Below are 15,765 nucleotides of genomic sequence, written 5' to 3' on the forward strand. Positions count from 1 at the left end.
TCATCTAAAGACATAGCTGAGGCACATAGGAGAATGGACATTACTGAGGAACGGGGCATGAGTATTCAGCAGATCTCATGATGTCCTTTCAGCATCACCCCTGTTAGATGGTGACCTTCTGTTGGTTGTTAACAAGTCAAAGCTTGTCAGTGAAATTGAGCCTCACCTTAATCTCACCCAATGAAGCTCTGAGTCTACTTATTGCCCTCATGTTCGGGTAGACTTCATGTCAAAGATCCGTCAGATGCCTCTCGCAGAATTTAGGCACTGTCATCAATGCCATCATCAACTCAGCAGTATCCCTCTGCCGACATCCAGAGCTCATCCATCTTGTGACTCCTACATTGAGATGTCATTGAAGGAAGGAGAACACATGGGGCGTACCAACTCAACAACAGCCGTTGACATCATTGGCATGAACGGACAAACACCCATTCCTCACCAACTTGATAAGTTCTGGGCCTCTGTGGAGAACAAGTGAAATCTCCAATTCTTAGATCGAGACATGACAAATCAGAGGCAATACTACTGTCATTGTCAGCCCTGTTGTTGTTGTTGATGATGAGGTGCTACCAGCAAAGTCAGCTGATGGTGAAGAGATTCCAGAGCTCTTGAACTGCGTTGATGAGGCTTAGGACAGGTTGCTGGTGCATGTTGAGTTTGCTGTTCGTGTGAGGCAGGGCAGAAAAGTTGTTATTGACTCAAATGATACAGATACATTTGCATTGCTTCTCCACTACAGCCCATATTTCCAAGAACTTGGTATGCAGGAGATTTACCAGCAGTATGGCACTGGTTAGATGAGGAGAATGCTTCCCCTCCATCAATTAGTCTCTCATCTTGGAGCATCATTGACTGTGATCAAAGAACATATACAGTGAGAAGATGCATGAGTAGGGGGGTTGCATGAGGTTGGGACTAAACATGCAGTCATGGTTTCTGATCCAGTCCAGTACTTGGCTGGGGCCAGATCAACCACAACAGCTGTAATATTTGATGATCACAGAGTAGAAATGTACAGCAGTGGTGCTGGAATCAATGTTCCTCCTCCCATCAGTAGTGCTATAAGAGGGCACATTCAGAGAGGGGCATTTCTAGTTCATAGAGTCTGCAACATACTTACAAGAACCAAGGACCCCAAAATAAGGCATGAACCTAAGCAACATGGGTGGCAGGAGCACACACCTGGCATACTCCTGCCATTAAAATGGCTGAAACCATTATCATAAGATATTATTACATTACATTACATTACATTGCATTTGGCAGACGCTTTATAACCAAAGCGACTTTCAGAAGAGGACATAATCAAGCCAACATCACAAGCAAATACAAAGTGCACAGGAGATATACAGAACAACAAGTGCAATTACAAAGAGGGGTTAGTTTTTTTTTTGTTTTTTTTATAATAAAGAGGAAATAATGAGAACACACACACACAAACACACACTCACAAACTAAACTAAACTAAACATAATGTCAGGATTCTGCCCTGGGGCAAGGCCAGTTCAATCATTAGTCTAGTAGATTCTCTTGAAAGAGGAATGTCTTTAGTTTAGTTTAGATATGATGATCATAATGATAACATGATTTTTCAAGTTAAAATAACTAAATCACTACAATGTTACAATGTTCCACCTTAGTAAATGTATTGTGTTTTGGGCTTAATTTAAGCCTAGGTCTTTATCATCACATTTATTCATTAATTATTATGATATGATGGTCCCTAAAGTGTTAAGAAATATTAAATGTTAGAAATGTTAGATTTACATTTATAGTGGCAGTTCCTTATTCTTAATAATGACCTAATGGACAAGCACATGGCTGAGTTCTTCAGAATAGGAAAAAGACATTGACCTTGACATTGACCTTGACCTTTTAAGGACTATACTGATACAAATAATCATAGTAATATCAGCAAATAACTCCTCATGCCATAATGGATCATTTGTCTCTCATTTTTACAATGGAAGTCTATTAACGTTCTTCACAATAGCAAATTTGACCTTGGCAATGACCTTTTAAGGTCAAAATCACAGATCATCCTCATGTAATTGTCAGAATTGAATTCATCTCCAAAAAATGGTCAGAACTGATGTATGACATGTGTATAAACAGTTTAAAAGTAAAAAAGACAGATATTTTTCATAGGCAATTGTGGCCATACTTGGCGGCCATATTGTGAAAAATCTGGCACTATGGTGGACGAGCACCTCCGTGATTTTTAATGTCTAGGAACCCACTAACTCAAATCCAGTGAGAAACGCCCTCAACTCAAAATTGCGAACGGGTCTACAGGGCTGGTCCAGGACTAATGGTCTTTGGTCTTTTTAAAGATCAACTAGGCCAGCAATATGTTGCCCTCGTCTCACTGTGGTTTGAGGTTCTCTTTTTGTGCGCTGACCAATACATGGTTTTCATGTTAATAGGCCATTGACCTTGATTGGTGGTGCTTTAGTTCGCTGGCATTGCCATGTCTTTGCATTGGGTATGGATGTACAATAAACATAGACACTTAAATTGCAAACGTTGCAGCGTTTCCTCCTACTATATATCTTCACTGAATGGTCAATAAATCTCTTTTTGGCTCTGAAACTTAAAGTACAGGTATATACATTTTTCCACAACCTAACATATGGCCATCTAAATTCTGATGCGTCCAGTGTCACATGCATGCATTATCTGCATTTATTTCCCCATTCACTTTGCATTAGATTATGTCACTATGCATATTACTTTTAGTTTCAGTAGCCTACACATCAAAGAGAATATTTTGAGGTTGGCAACCTCACCCATTCAGGGTGTTAGGCCTACTGCACAAACAAAAAGTCTGAGATCTTGGCTACTAAAGTATAGAGGGGGCTTGCCATGATGAAGTCTGACTGGGAAGTCTTGATTGTATATTGATGAACCTTTGTCGTGATCTAACACAATTTGCTGCTTTTGTGGCAGCAGCCGAGCAGAATATTTGACATGTTATTGTGTTCTATGTAATGTTTTATTTCATTAGATAGTGGCCATGGATATTGAACATTTGTAGACTATATCAAGACACAACATGTAAATATGCCAGAATTTAAATAATAAGAAAGCAAAAAAAAACTAAACAAAAAATCTTTTCTATTTTCTCAGTTTGGCCTGGCCTATTGTGGCCTGTTTTCTTGTGGATAATCACATTTTTCTCAACGAATTTTCTCCCATGGGAGACCATGCCCCCAGACCCCCCTAGTAAGACTCTTATACAACAGTATCCCCCAAAAACGCCACTGCACACCACACATGTGCGCACATCGCTGCAGCACACGCGCCACTCCGTGCCACCGCGCCATGCCGCACCTTTCTCACCCTTTTCACCCCTGACCCGTTTCCTTGCCCTTGCTCAAGGCTCCCAGGTGGGAAAGTGCAAGTGCTCTGTTTGTCTCTGTAAATGTCCCCCCATTTCAGGCTATTCTAAGGAATCTCATGTATAAATTTATGTGTAGATTGACTTCATCAAGAAATGGTATCATATTGTGTTTGTCCAATGTAAAGGAAACTGATACCCAATACAATTCAGACATATGGAAACATTGAATAAGTCAATTGTACATGGGCCTATAGCCATTATTACTTGTATTAATTGTGAATAATAACAAAATACTGCCATTTTCAAAAAGCCTGACATTAGTTGGAGAACGGTACAAGGAAAATATATCAGCCATCAAAACTGACCAAAATTATTGTTTTTGGGGATATTCATGAATATGTAAATCCAACGTGTCTCAAAAGAGTTGGGACGGGGACAATAAAAGGCAACAATTGTCAAGGAAGACTAAAAACAAAACAAAGGACAACACTTAAAAGTTAATAGCATTAACCGATGAGATGATTTTATATAAAACCAGTGTAGATTCCTATCTTGGACATGATTTCAACAGCTTAAATGGTAGGTGTATTCCTTTTCATGTTTTGCAATGTTTTCCTTTCTGTAGTGCTTACAGTGTGACAGGTCTTGACCAAAAACCTGCCATTTTATGTCCTGCTGGTCCTTATGTTGGAGTTAAACTGTTAAAACATAGTAGAGAATGCAATTTGTCCTTATAGTCTAGGCAATGGGTGATAAAATTGCTCGCAAGGTGATAAAAGCATGAAACTTGGCACAAGTGTTCATTATCATATGCTTATCGATTTCAGGGGTGGAGCCACAGAGAATTCAATGTTGCATAGCAACGGTTGCTAGGCAAAGCATTTTCCTTAGCAACCAACATCACTGATAGAGTTTCTTAGCACTTTTGTGGTGTCATGATGTCTCCACTCCACTCCACTCCTTCTCTGGAGCCTCTGGAGCCACAGAGAATTCAAGGTTGCATAGCAACGGTTGCTAAGCAAAGCAACCAGCATCACTGATAGAGTTTCTTAGCACTTTTGTGGTGTCATGATGTCTCCACTCCTTCTCTGTCTCTCTGGAGCCTTTGGAGCCACAGAGAATTCAATGTTGCATAGCAACTGTTGCTAGGCAAAGCATTTTCCTTAGCAACCAGCATCACTGATAGCATTTCTTATCACTTTTGTGGTGTCATGATGTCTGAGTCTTGAGTCCTTGTTCATCAGGATATGTTTGTCAGTTTCAGGGCTGGAGCCACTCAGAATTCAATGTTGCATAGCAACGGTTGCTATGCAAATCATTTTCATTGGCAACCAGCATCACTGATAGTTTCTTAGCACTTTTGTGGTGTCATGATGTCTGAATCGTGAGTACTTGTCCTAATATCACTGCATTAATGGTTCAAGAGTTTATATACCATCAATATCTGAGATAATATCCTCTTTGTTATTCTTGCCATTCTAACTTATTCTCGTAAAGTGCTTATCTAATAATAATAACTATACATCATTTTTATATAGCACTTATGTAGCCCATAGCCAATTGTTTCAGTTACTGTAACAAACTGAAAGTTTCCATTTGTCAAGTACTGTAATACACAGCATCATCTTTCCACCCCTCCCCACTCTCTGATTGGCCCCCAAGATCTAGTTGCCTCGCTGAGGGATAGAATCCACGCTTTCCAAGTTTTTCAGACTGGAATGATTGTGCAAAGCAACATGGGGTATCCCAGGCTAAGACAACACAACTGATACGGTGTAAGCAGCAGTGGCTTAAGCACTCATTCAAACCCAGATGTGTCTGTTTTTGTCTAGATTCTGCCCAATCCCCTTAAGGTTAAGTAAGGATAAGGTTAAGGTCCTGGTTTATGGTTTGTCCTGTTATCTGTTGTCTATATGTTGTTGACTTGCTGCACACTTAATTGCCCCTTTTGGGGACAATAAAATTGAAACTTGAACTTGAACTTGAACTTAATACGAGTGTTTTCCACACCTTCACATATGGCTGAAGAGAGTTTGAGCCCCAGGAACTGTCATAACTGGCACAGAAAGCTGACTGTAACAATGCAATGTCTAAGCACTTGGTAGTCGTTTGTATATTCTGTACACATTGCAATAATCAGGTTAATACAGTAATAGGCAAACAGTACCCATGATTGTAACCAACTGCTAACCCAGACAGCAAAATGGGTTTGGCCCAGATCTGTGACAGATGTTGGCAGGCACTTGGGCCAGGTCCGCAATCCTGGTCTGGCCCGGTTTCTTATTTTACAATGGCGCTGAGCTGGAACAGGTCCGGATTATGGATCCGGAATGGATCTGGCCCAGGTCCAATCCACATGTTTGGAATTTGTGGCCGACCTGGGCCAGATCTGGCCCAGGTCCGTAATACGCGTCTGACCATGATCTGGGCCTGATCCGTAATACACAGTTGGGGCTCATCTGGCCCATATCCGGATCTTATCTGGACCTGATCCGGATTTGTATTTAAAGGTGGACCGTGGAATATTTTTAGTTGTTCATTTCCAGAATTCATTATGCCCATTCACAAATGTTAACTTTTTAACAGATATTTACCACCACCAAAGTATTCAACATGACTGGGAAATTTGCATTTTTCATACATGAAAAGAGGGATCTTCTCCATGGTCCGCTATTTTGAATTTCCAGAAATAGACATTTTTAGCTGCAAAACTCACTACACTTTGGTATTCATGCAAAAATCTAAATTAGCAGTAGACAGCACAGTTTCAATGAGCACCATAGATGCAATACCTACTCTGGCCACAATTTTACACAGTGCACCTTCAAGCAAGAGCAAACAATGTTTTTAAAAAATGAGCTGCTTACAAATTATGCATTTTAGTATTCTTTATTGTTTTGTTTCTTGTTGGGTGTGTGCCAAAGCGGTCGGCTGCCAGATCCATCTCCACATTTTTGATAGCGTTCATCTCTCCCTTGTTGCCTCTTCACACTGTAAGATATTAAAAAGCACACAAAGCAGAAGGGAAACGTTAGACTTAATGCAGATGTATGTGCAGGCACAAATTACATACGATTGTGAATGAACTGACACATACAGGTGCTGGCCAAAAAAATTTGAATATCATGAAAATGTTTATTTATTTCCATAATTCCATCAATAATGTTACACTTTCATAGATTATAGATTCACGACCCACATTTTAAACTATGCCAATAATTTGTTTATTCTTGTGTTCAAAATATTACTTTTATACTCATTGCTGTGCACTGTATATTTGAATAATTTCTTTAAAATGTGGGAACATGGAGCAGCAGGAATAAGCTGTGGGACCAATGGGCTGTGGGAACATGACCCCGTACACAGAACATACAGTGAGCGTGTGTGTGTGTGTGTGTGTGTGTGTGTGTGTGTAGGTGCATGTGTGTGCAATCTGCGCATGAGTGAGAGTGTGTGTGTGTGTGTGTGTGTGTGTGAGAGTAAGTGAGAGTGAGAGAGTGTGCGCACCAGCATGCATGGGCTTTAATGCATAACATAAAAACAACTTACTTAATACATTCTGATGACGTCCGAGGGCTTCTTGAATATGTAGTGAGGCCGACCCAGCAGAGTAGAAGTCTTGTCCTTTCATTTGAGTCCTACAGCAGAAAAAGAATAAATTATGAATAATAGTTAATAGTACAGCAAATAACTCAAACAATCTTTCACTTGGTGATACAAGCATCAAATTTGGTTCAGAGGTGCTTCAGACCCTACTCTTTTAGAAAAGGTCGCTATCCAGGTGAAAAAACAAAATGGTGGCCATTTTCCAAGATGGCCGCCATGCAGATATGAATTAGCAACTGAAACAACTGTTCAAATGGTGATACAAGCACTGGAATTGTCATAGATACTCCTTAGACACACGGGTCAAAGACGAAACAGGGTTTTCAGGACTCCAAAAAATAAAACTGTTCCCTGACACCGTTCTTCAACTTTTTTCGATACATTGGAGTGTAGAGTGATTAAGCTTATTATTTTCTGCTCAGAAAATTGTAAGGAACATGCATTTTACCCCATTTTCACCCATAAAATGTCATTCAGTGTAATACGGTGTTAAACAGTTGATAATGCAGAAAACATATAGATGACGTTAAAAAACTGAAATAAGCTACATACCATAGTAAAGGCCTATATTTAAGGTCTTCATCAAACCTAAAATTTCTAGTAAAAGGCATTTGCAAATAGTTTTTGCAGTGTTTGTAGTCTTTCACCGAGTGCATTTCACCCATTTGGCTTTAAGAAGTTTTTCCACTGAAGAGAAAATCAGTTTAAAATGCACAATTATTCATTTGTTGTATGCCCCCGCATTTGTTGTGCTAAACAAATAAGTTTCGTAAGAATTTGACTTTATTTTCACATAAAAATGTGCATTTCACTGAATGACCACAACTATTACACTGAATGATGCCTTGGCAAAAAAAGGCTATATAAGCAGCTACTTTTCATTGCCATCATACTACAGTACTCAACGTCCTGAATGAGTGACAACAGAAATAGATGCTGTCAAATAATTGCGATTTTACTTAATATTGGGGCATTAAAATGTGTTTTGAAGAACTTCCAAGATCACAAGCTTAGAGGTAGGCTACTACTTAGGCCCAAAACAATAAAAAAGAAAATTTTGTCTGTTAACCTGCATATTTCGGGGATTGTGACTTAGGGTGTTCTGATAATTCATGTACAACTTCCAAAATCCCAGAATCTACCCAGTAATATGGATGCTACATGGCAATAACAAGGTTATAATGGAAATAACAATAAAAGTCATAATTTCAAGTAGTATCATCATATTATTGTATCTTAGAGTAATATTGCAACTTATATTGCCGTTTTGATTCTTAATATACAGCCATGAACTGATTACACTGAATGAAATGGCCCTTACACTGCATGTCACTGAATGACATCTCTTACACTGAAGGACGACCAAATACTTTTCACCTTATTTTCACCTTTTTACAAGCACACAGTTAGTCACCTACATGAGACAATGACTTTGACCCACAATGTTTACTATGTCTATTTAGAAAATATGCTTGTTTGGATGAATATCTGAGTATAAAAGTGTTTTTTGACATTTCACTGAATGACATCTGTTTTTGTGGACGCTGTTACCACGAGATAAAAATACAGATTTTTTGACTATTAAAGAACAAGATTCTCCCTTTGCATCATCACTTAAGGGGTCCCTAGGGTTCCTTTTGATGATGTCACATATTGTGCGTGACTATCACTTTTTATTATGATTTAAAAGCACCATGTTGATCTTATTACACTGAATGATATCCAAGGAATTGAAAATCCGGACAAAAGTCCCCAGATGATTTGAATATCAAAACAAAATGGTAATGAAACGTGCTTTTGATACAATAACAAGAACACTTCTAGAATTATGCCCAGAGAGTGAAAAAAGAATTTTGTTCGTCATTTTGCATAATTATTCAAGGATGTATTAATGATTTTTAAGTTCGGACCATTACACTGAATGACGTTTTTGCACTTTATGAGATTATTTAACACATACATTAACATTTATTTTTCTTTAAATGTTACTGAAATGAGACACCAGACTATGCTGTTTATCAGCATAACATTCAAAATTCATTAATTTACTTTTTTGATAGTTAAATGAGTGCGGAACAAAAAAAATGCACGTCTCGTCTTTGACCCACACTTCTTTTGAAAAGGCATGCAGGCCACTTGAAATCCAAGATGGCCGTCCATTTTCCTAGATGGCCACAATACATATTATTGGAATCGGTTATGGGACAAAAAGGGCACTACTGTTACGGAGCTGACAAAAGCGTGAAACTTTGCACGATGCTTCCTTAGGACCCCCTCAATGATTTAAGCCTAGGAGCCCAAGTGAAATGCTCAATTTTCATATCAATCAAGTGAATAATACATGTACATATCATGTGTCAGCTTGGATTATCTACCTCTATAAGGTCATTACAAAATAAAATATATATTGATTTGTGTTCAGATATGTATATCTCAAGTCCTAAGTGTACTGTGGAGTGATAGGGGCCTTTATGCTTGGGAAATTATGAATAATCAATGTGCAATACACCATACAGTATATTGACAAATACTTTATGTATTGTATGTATTAGCAAAATGGTTTTCTGGTCTACTTTGTGCTTAAACTTAGATGACATGTTGGCTACCTAACCACTTAATGTATTGATTGCTTGTTATTTTTTATTTGTGCGTTAAAACATATCTGCCTGCCTTCCCTCTCTCACACACTCAAGTCTTTCAAAAACTTTAAACAACAGCATGTGGAAATGCCATTGGCTTTGGAGGGATACAGCTGTCAAAGTAGCCTACAAGTCATCAAGACTATACTGTACTGTACTGTGGCGTAGTGTACTCTGCTCTACTGTACTGTACTGTACTGTACTATACTGTACTGTACTGTACGGTACTGTACTGTACTGTAATGTGATATACCACACTGTACTGTACTGCACCATACTATATGCTACTGTACTTTTACTTTACTATACTCAGTCCCTCCAGGATTTTGCACTGGGATTTTGTGATTTTTGCGGTCAAAATGCCTGATTTTGTGGCGGCATTTTCTCATTTTTTGCAAAGATTTTGCGGCATTTTCTCATTTTTTGCAAAGATTTTGCATCCCTTTCTGGGTTTTTTTGGTAACTGAAAACCACAATCAGTCTAAGCAGGCTTAAGACAAAAGAGAGAGAGATTCAGAAACACACTTCCTATATAATAGAATAATAAAATATTGTCAAAAGCTGTCAGAGCGTCTTATTAGCCAGTGCGTCCAATGTGTAAAAAAAAATCATGGCCGCGACACTCATAAATCTCTGTCGATATTTTAGAATGACTTCGGGGGAAAACGGGACAGCGCGTTATGAAAAAATACTTGTGGGTATAGCCTACCACTAGGCCTAATGAAGAGCGTCGCGGGGTACAGTAGCCAGGCTGTATGCAAGCGTTACAATGTCAATGTCACCTGTTGGAAGACGCGTCTCTCTCTCTCTCTCTCTCTCTCTCTCTCTCTCTCTCTCTCTCTCTCTCTCTCTCTCTCGTGCTCGTATTGCAAGCTGTTGCATATTATTTGCTTGATGCAAAGTTGTGATGGCATACACGCTCTCGTTGACATGGTTGTGTGCATGGTTGCATGGATTCGCAAGACTTTAGCCTATTGCAATAACACAGTGAACGCGTGGAAGGGCCGTTCACTTCCTATCTCGGTGTCCTTGACTGAAACAAGTTGCAAAACTCCACACTTCTGAAACCTTTGCGATCGGCACTACAGTGATTGTTATCAGAAGGCTTGTGCCTACGCATAGACATAGACCCTTAAATTACAAACATTAGCGAACATTGAAAAAAGATCAGACAACGACCGTCGGGTAGCATGCTCATGAAAGCGACAGGGGAGAGAGAAGTTCTGCAAATGTAGCCTAACGTAAGATGTTTGCTACTGTGCGACAGTACCGACACTATTTCATGACTGCATACACTTCTTCGTCATGGATAAATGGGCAACAATACTTTTTCCACCCAGGATTGCACTGAAAAGTAGCCTAGGCTCCTGCTGTTAAAAAAAGGTCATGAGTGTGCAGCACGACACCTGCGTGTGAGGGAGGGGAGGAGAGATGCGGAACAGCTGAGATGAGGGTCGCGACTTCCGAAATAGCAGGCAATTCTTTTTCAATGTTTCAGTGACATATTAACAAAAATGCTTCGTATTGGTTTTCGTCTCCGGTGGTATTGTAGTCACATTTTATAAATCAATAAACTCCACAGAATGTTGAAATTTTGCGGGAAAAATGCGGCTTTACAGGAATTACGCGGCATCGTGAAATTATGCGGAATATCATTGAATTTGCATGAATCCACGCGATCGCTGAATCGCGAAAAACTGGAGGGACTGTATACTGCACCGTAGGCTACTGTTGTATGCTACCGTACTGTACTGTACTGCACCGTACTGTATGCTACTGTACTGTACCATACTGTATGCTACTGTACTGTGCTGTACTGTACTGTACTGTATTGTATTGTACTGTATTCTACTGTATTGTACTTTACTATACTGTACTGTAATGTACTGTACTGTATGCTACTGTACTTTACTTTATGTTACTGTACTGTGATGTACTGTACCGTACTGTATGCTACCTAACTTTACTGTACTGCACCGTACTGTATGCTACTGTACTGCACCATACTGTATGTTACTGTACTGTGCTGTACTGTAGTGTACTGTACTGTACTATACTCTACTGTACTGTAATATACTTTACTATACTGCTCCGTACTGTATGCTACTGTACTGCAATGTACTGTACTACACTGTACTGTACTGTATGCTACTGTACTTTACTGTACTGCACCATACTGTATGTTACTGTACTGTGCTGTACTGTACCGTACTGTATGCTACTTAACTTTACTGTACTGCACCGTACTGTGCTGTAGTGTACTATACTCTACTGTATTATACTCTACTGTACTGTACTTTACTATACGGCACCATACTGTATGCTACTGTACTTTACTGTACTGTACAGAACATTCTGAGGTCATGTACAATATGATGCAAAAATAGGTAGTGGGAATGAGTTATGTTACTGTTAAAACTCAAAATCTTGAATTATAGTATATACCATAGAATTGTTTTTTAACATAGATATTTCTCTTAAGGGTGGCAAAGACCTACGGTAGGTAACATGTTGTCCATCAGCTGTCATTTTTGAAGTAGCAATTGAAATACTCAATGATTACTGAGTTTATTGTAATGCAACTTGTGACACAAGTACTAGGTGAGGACTTGTTTGCAAATTCAGGAGGAAAAAAAACAATTCGCACACCTCTGCCTACTTATTCAACACCTACTTAGAAATCATTCCCATTTGATTTGAACTGAAGATATAGCCTACATGTACTGTATATTGAGTGATCTGTAATGCCATTCATAAAGACTGAAATGCAGTCACTATAGACATAATGCTACTTGTGAAAATTTAGAATTAGGTGATCTTATGGGTTCTTCATACACATGGAGAGGTATTGTCCTTTACTCTCTCTCATACACATAAAAAAATATCTGTTATGGAAATTAGAGGATGGAGAACCTGCTACCTTGGACATCATCTTGACACTTCCCAATTCAGATGCAGCTGAGCGAGCATTAACAGCAGTCTATTCTCACCATAGTTTTAGTGTGGGAAATGCTCATTTTAATTCAGACCAAGAATCTTCTCAACATTTTCACAATGTTACATTTGCTGTCAAACATGTAAGAACAGACTCACCCATACTTTCACACTATGAACATTTTTGTAGTTGCAGCAATCTGGTCAAGCAGGCTACCCCTGCCCTTGCTTCATCTCTGCTGAGTTCGGGACTATATTAACATCGTCAGCTAAGTAAAATGTCATGTAATAACAAGGTAATGCATGACATATTGTATATGACATGGTAGAATGTTTTTCTTTTTCCGAGGGCTCCGAGGCTAGAATTACAGCATATACCCTAAAGAAACACGATGCAAAGTTTGGTGCTTTTGTCACTTCCGTAACGGTATCTGTATTATATCTGTATTGCGGCCATCTTGAAAAATGGCCGCCATCTTGTTTTTCCACCTGGATAGCGACCTTTTCTGGGAAAGTAGGTCCTGAAGCACCTGTGAACCAAATTTGGTGCTTGTATCACCAAGTGAAAGATTCTTATGGAATATTGACTTAACATCCTTCACTATAATGAGATTTCACTGTGAAAATACTTAGTACAATTGGCATCCATGTTTACAATCATCAGGGACCATGTGCAAAGTACATTAGTTACATACTAAAAAAAAAAGATGACCTGCACCACATTATAGCTAAAAGCTAATTTCCATCTGCATTCCCTGGGCAGGTAAGAAAACATAACACACACACACACACACACACACACACACACACACACACACACTAAAATATGTCATATGCAAAAACTACCATATGCTCAGTGTCAAAACAGGTATGTGCAAAACTATTAGTGGTGACCAGACTGGGTACATGAAAGCCATTTCTTCACTCCAAGTGAGAATGAATAAAAGTTTGTAATGCCTTTTATGTGGGTGGGAAGGGCATTCCATTATTTAGTTGCTCTGCAAACACAGATTGTGCAAATTTATGCTGTTACCCGGCTTGGGAGGCTACTATTTCCTCTGGTGGTAGATCTAGTTGTTCTGCTAATTTGTTCAGAGCAAGGATGGATAAAAGTTTTCAGAGGTGGTGGAGCAGAATTGTGAATAAGTCGCACAGCAGAATATAGAATTAGGTTGTCAAAACTGAGCAAGTAATACTTGTCCAGTATGGCACAACACAATGGTGAAATTGAGACGGACGTCTGTCCAAAACTTTAAGATTTCATGGTAGTCTTGTTAGCCTGAGACCAGCTTGACATACATTAGTGTAAATGAGACATTATCATGCCACTTACATAGGGCTCAGCAGGATCAACAGTTAAAGAAGTTAAATTGTCAGCTCATACACTCACATGACAGTCCAAAAAGGTGTTCAGTGGCGGCTTCTTCTCTCACTTGCAGCTTCATACACATCGAGCGATGTTGATGCCAGGTCGATCAAGGAATGACTGTGCCTACTGTTTATTATTCTACCCAAAGCAAAAAGAAAAAGAAACACAAAAAGTTTGAAAGTTTGTCATAGAAATACATAGAACATACAATAAACCTATTCAAGTAGACAGTAGGTATTCTATGCACATTCAGGTCACCAAACAACAGCATCAGGCAAGCTCTTATTGAGTGCTGTACAACAAGTGTGTGTGTGTGAGGAGTGTGAGAGAGAGAGGGGGGTGGGGGGGGGATGGTGCGTGCGTGCCAGCATGCATGGGCTTTAATGCATAACATAAAAACAACTTACTTCATACATTCTGGTGGTGTCCGAGGGCTTCTTGAATAAATAGTGAGGCCAACGCCGCAGAGCAGAATTCCTGCCCTTTCATTTGTGTCCTGTAGCAGAAAAAGAATAAATAATTATGAATAATAGTTATTGGGATTTCACTGTGAAAATATATAGGCCAAGTACAATTGGCATCCATGTTTACAACTCTCGGCTCATACCTTCAAATGACAGTCCAAAAAGCTTTTCAGTGGCGGCTTCTTCTCTCACTTGATGCAGAGGCAGCTTGCTTCATACACATCGAGTAGGCCTAATGTTGGTGTCAGGTCGATCAAGGAATGGCTGAACCTACCGTACAATTCTACCCAACCCAAAGCAAAGAGGAAAAGAAAGACAAAAAAAGTTTGAACGTTTTGCATACAACATACATGCATGAGCTTTAATTCACAGTATTTTGATGAAGCCTAATCCATGTTATAGCCTATATCACAATGCCGTTATTAAACTAACAATACGACCATTTAGGATTTGTGTAAATAGGCTACAACAATCAAGGAGTTACAAACTACTGATGTCAAATGAATTCAGCTCAAGGTGAGCTAAAAGCACAGCACAGAATGTTTGCTGTCGGCGGCACAACATGGATACGGTGATGATTATTAAGCCATCAGAAATTGATTGAAAATAATCGAACACATCATGTACCTCACACTCGCACCTATACCTAGCTTTTTTGGCGAATGTTATACAAATCACAGCGGTCCCAGTTACAGAACTAGTAGTGCTAGTCGACTAGAAACTACCTTCTGTCCCGTGTTGATAGGGTAGGTAGGCTATGTTTGGGATGTTCGCTTACTAAAAGATGATCACCATTACTGCTAATGCCGCTAAAATTGACTCATATAGCCCGATCATGACACATTTTGAGTGGGTTCATCAAAAGTTTATGATGCCACAGCCCGCCAGCCACAAAGACAGCAGCAAGTTAGCGCGATGCTGCGGTGTTATGATTCAGTGCTCGGCCAAGCCATTTCACGACACAACAGAGGAGGTAATTATATAACTCGCTGGAGTAAAACGCTGAAAGAGAAAATGGCTACGGCAAGTGAATGTATTTTACTTCTACCATAGTATTAAGTTAAATAATTACTTACCATTGAATGATCAAGTCACGACAGTGCAGTGTTGGACGAGACGCGACACAGGCGGAGAGTTGAGTTCAGCTGAGGTAAACTGAAGAACGGTCTCTCTCTGAGGGTTCCGGGAAAGTGACAGTTGGGGAAAAAAAATCAGTTTTGGCGCGTCCGGGTTGCAATATGTGGCCCGCACCCGCCACGCGCCTTCAAATCGGACTGAATTATTTTATTATGGCGCGTCCGGATTGCTTATCTGGCCCGCATCCACCAGGAGCCTTCAAAACTGACTGTCAAACTACTGGTCCGGATCGGAGCTGCCGCTGATCGGCAAAATGACTGTGACTGCTAT

At 39.5% G+C, this 15,765-nt stretch overlaps 1 long non-coding RNA gene across 2 annotated transcripts; it reads right to left on the bottom strand.

The window, feature by feature from the left end:
* Positions 1–6,216: 6,216 nt before the first annotated feature.
* LOC134448840 (uncharacterized) lies at positions 6,217–15,542 on the bottom strand. Of its 2 annotated transcripts, none has more exons than XR_010034848.1 (6): positions 15,435–15,542; positions 14,502–14,628; positions 14,302–14,390; positions 13,916–14,032; positions 6,896–6,984; positions 6,217–6,337 (listed from the first exon to the last, which is right to left on the bottom strand). It is a non-coding gene; the product is annotated as an uncharacterized LOC134448840 (long non-coding RNA). The 2 variants fall into 2 exon arrangements; XR_010034847.1 differs by having other exon boundaries at positions 14,502–14,641; positions 15,435–15,521.
* Positions 15,543–15,765: the final 223 nt, after the last annotated feature.

Source organism: Engraulis encrasicolus, chromosome 5, assembly GCF_034702125.1.
Source record: "Engraulis encrasicolus isolate BLACKSEA-1 chromosome 5, IST_EnEncr_1.0, whole genome shotgun sequence".
Classification (NCBI taxonomy): domain Eukaryota; kingdom Metazoa; phylum Chordata; class Actinopteri; order Clupeiformes; family Engraulidae; genus Engraulis; species Engraulis encrasicolus.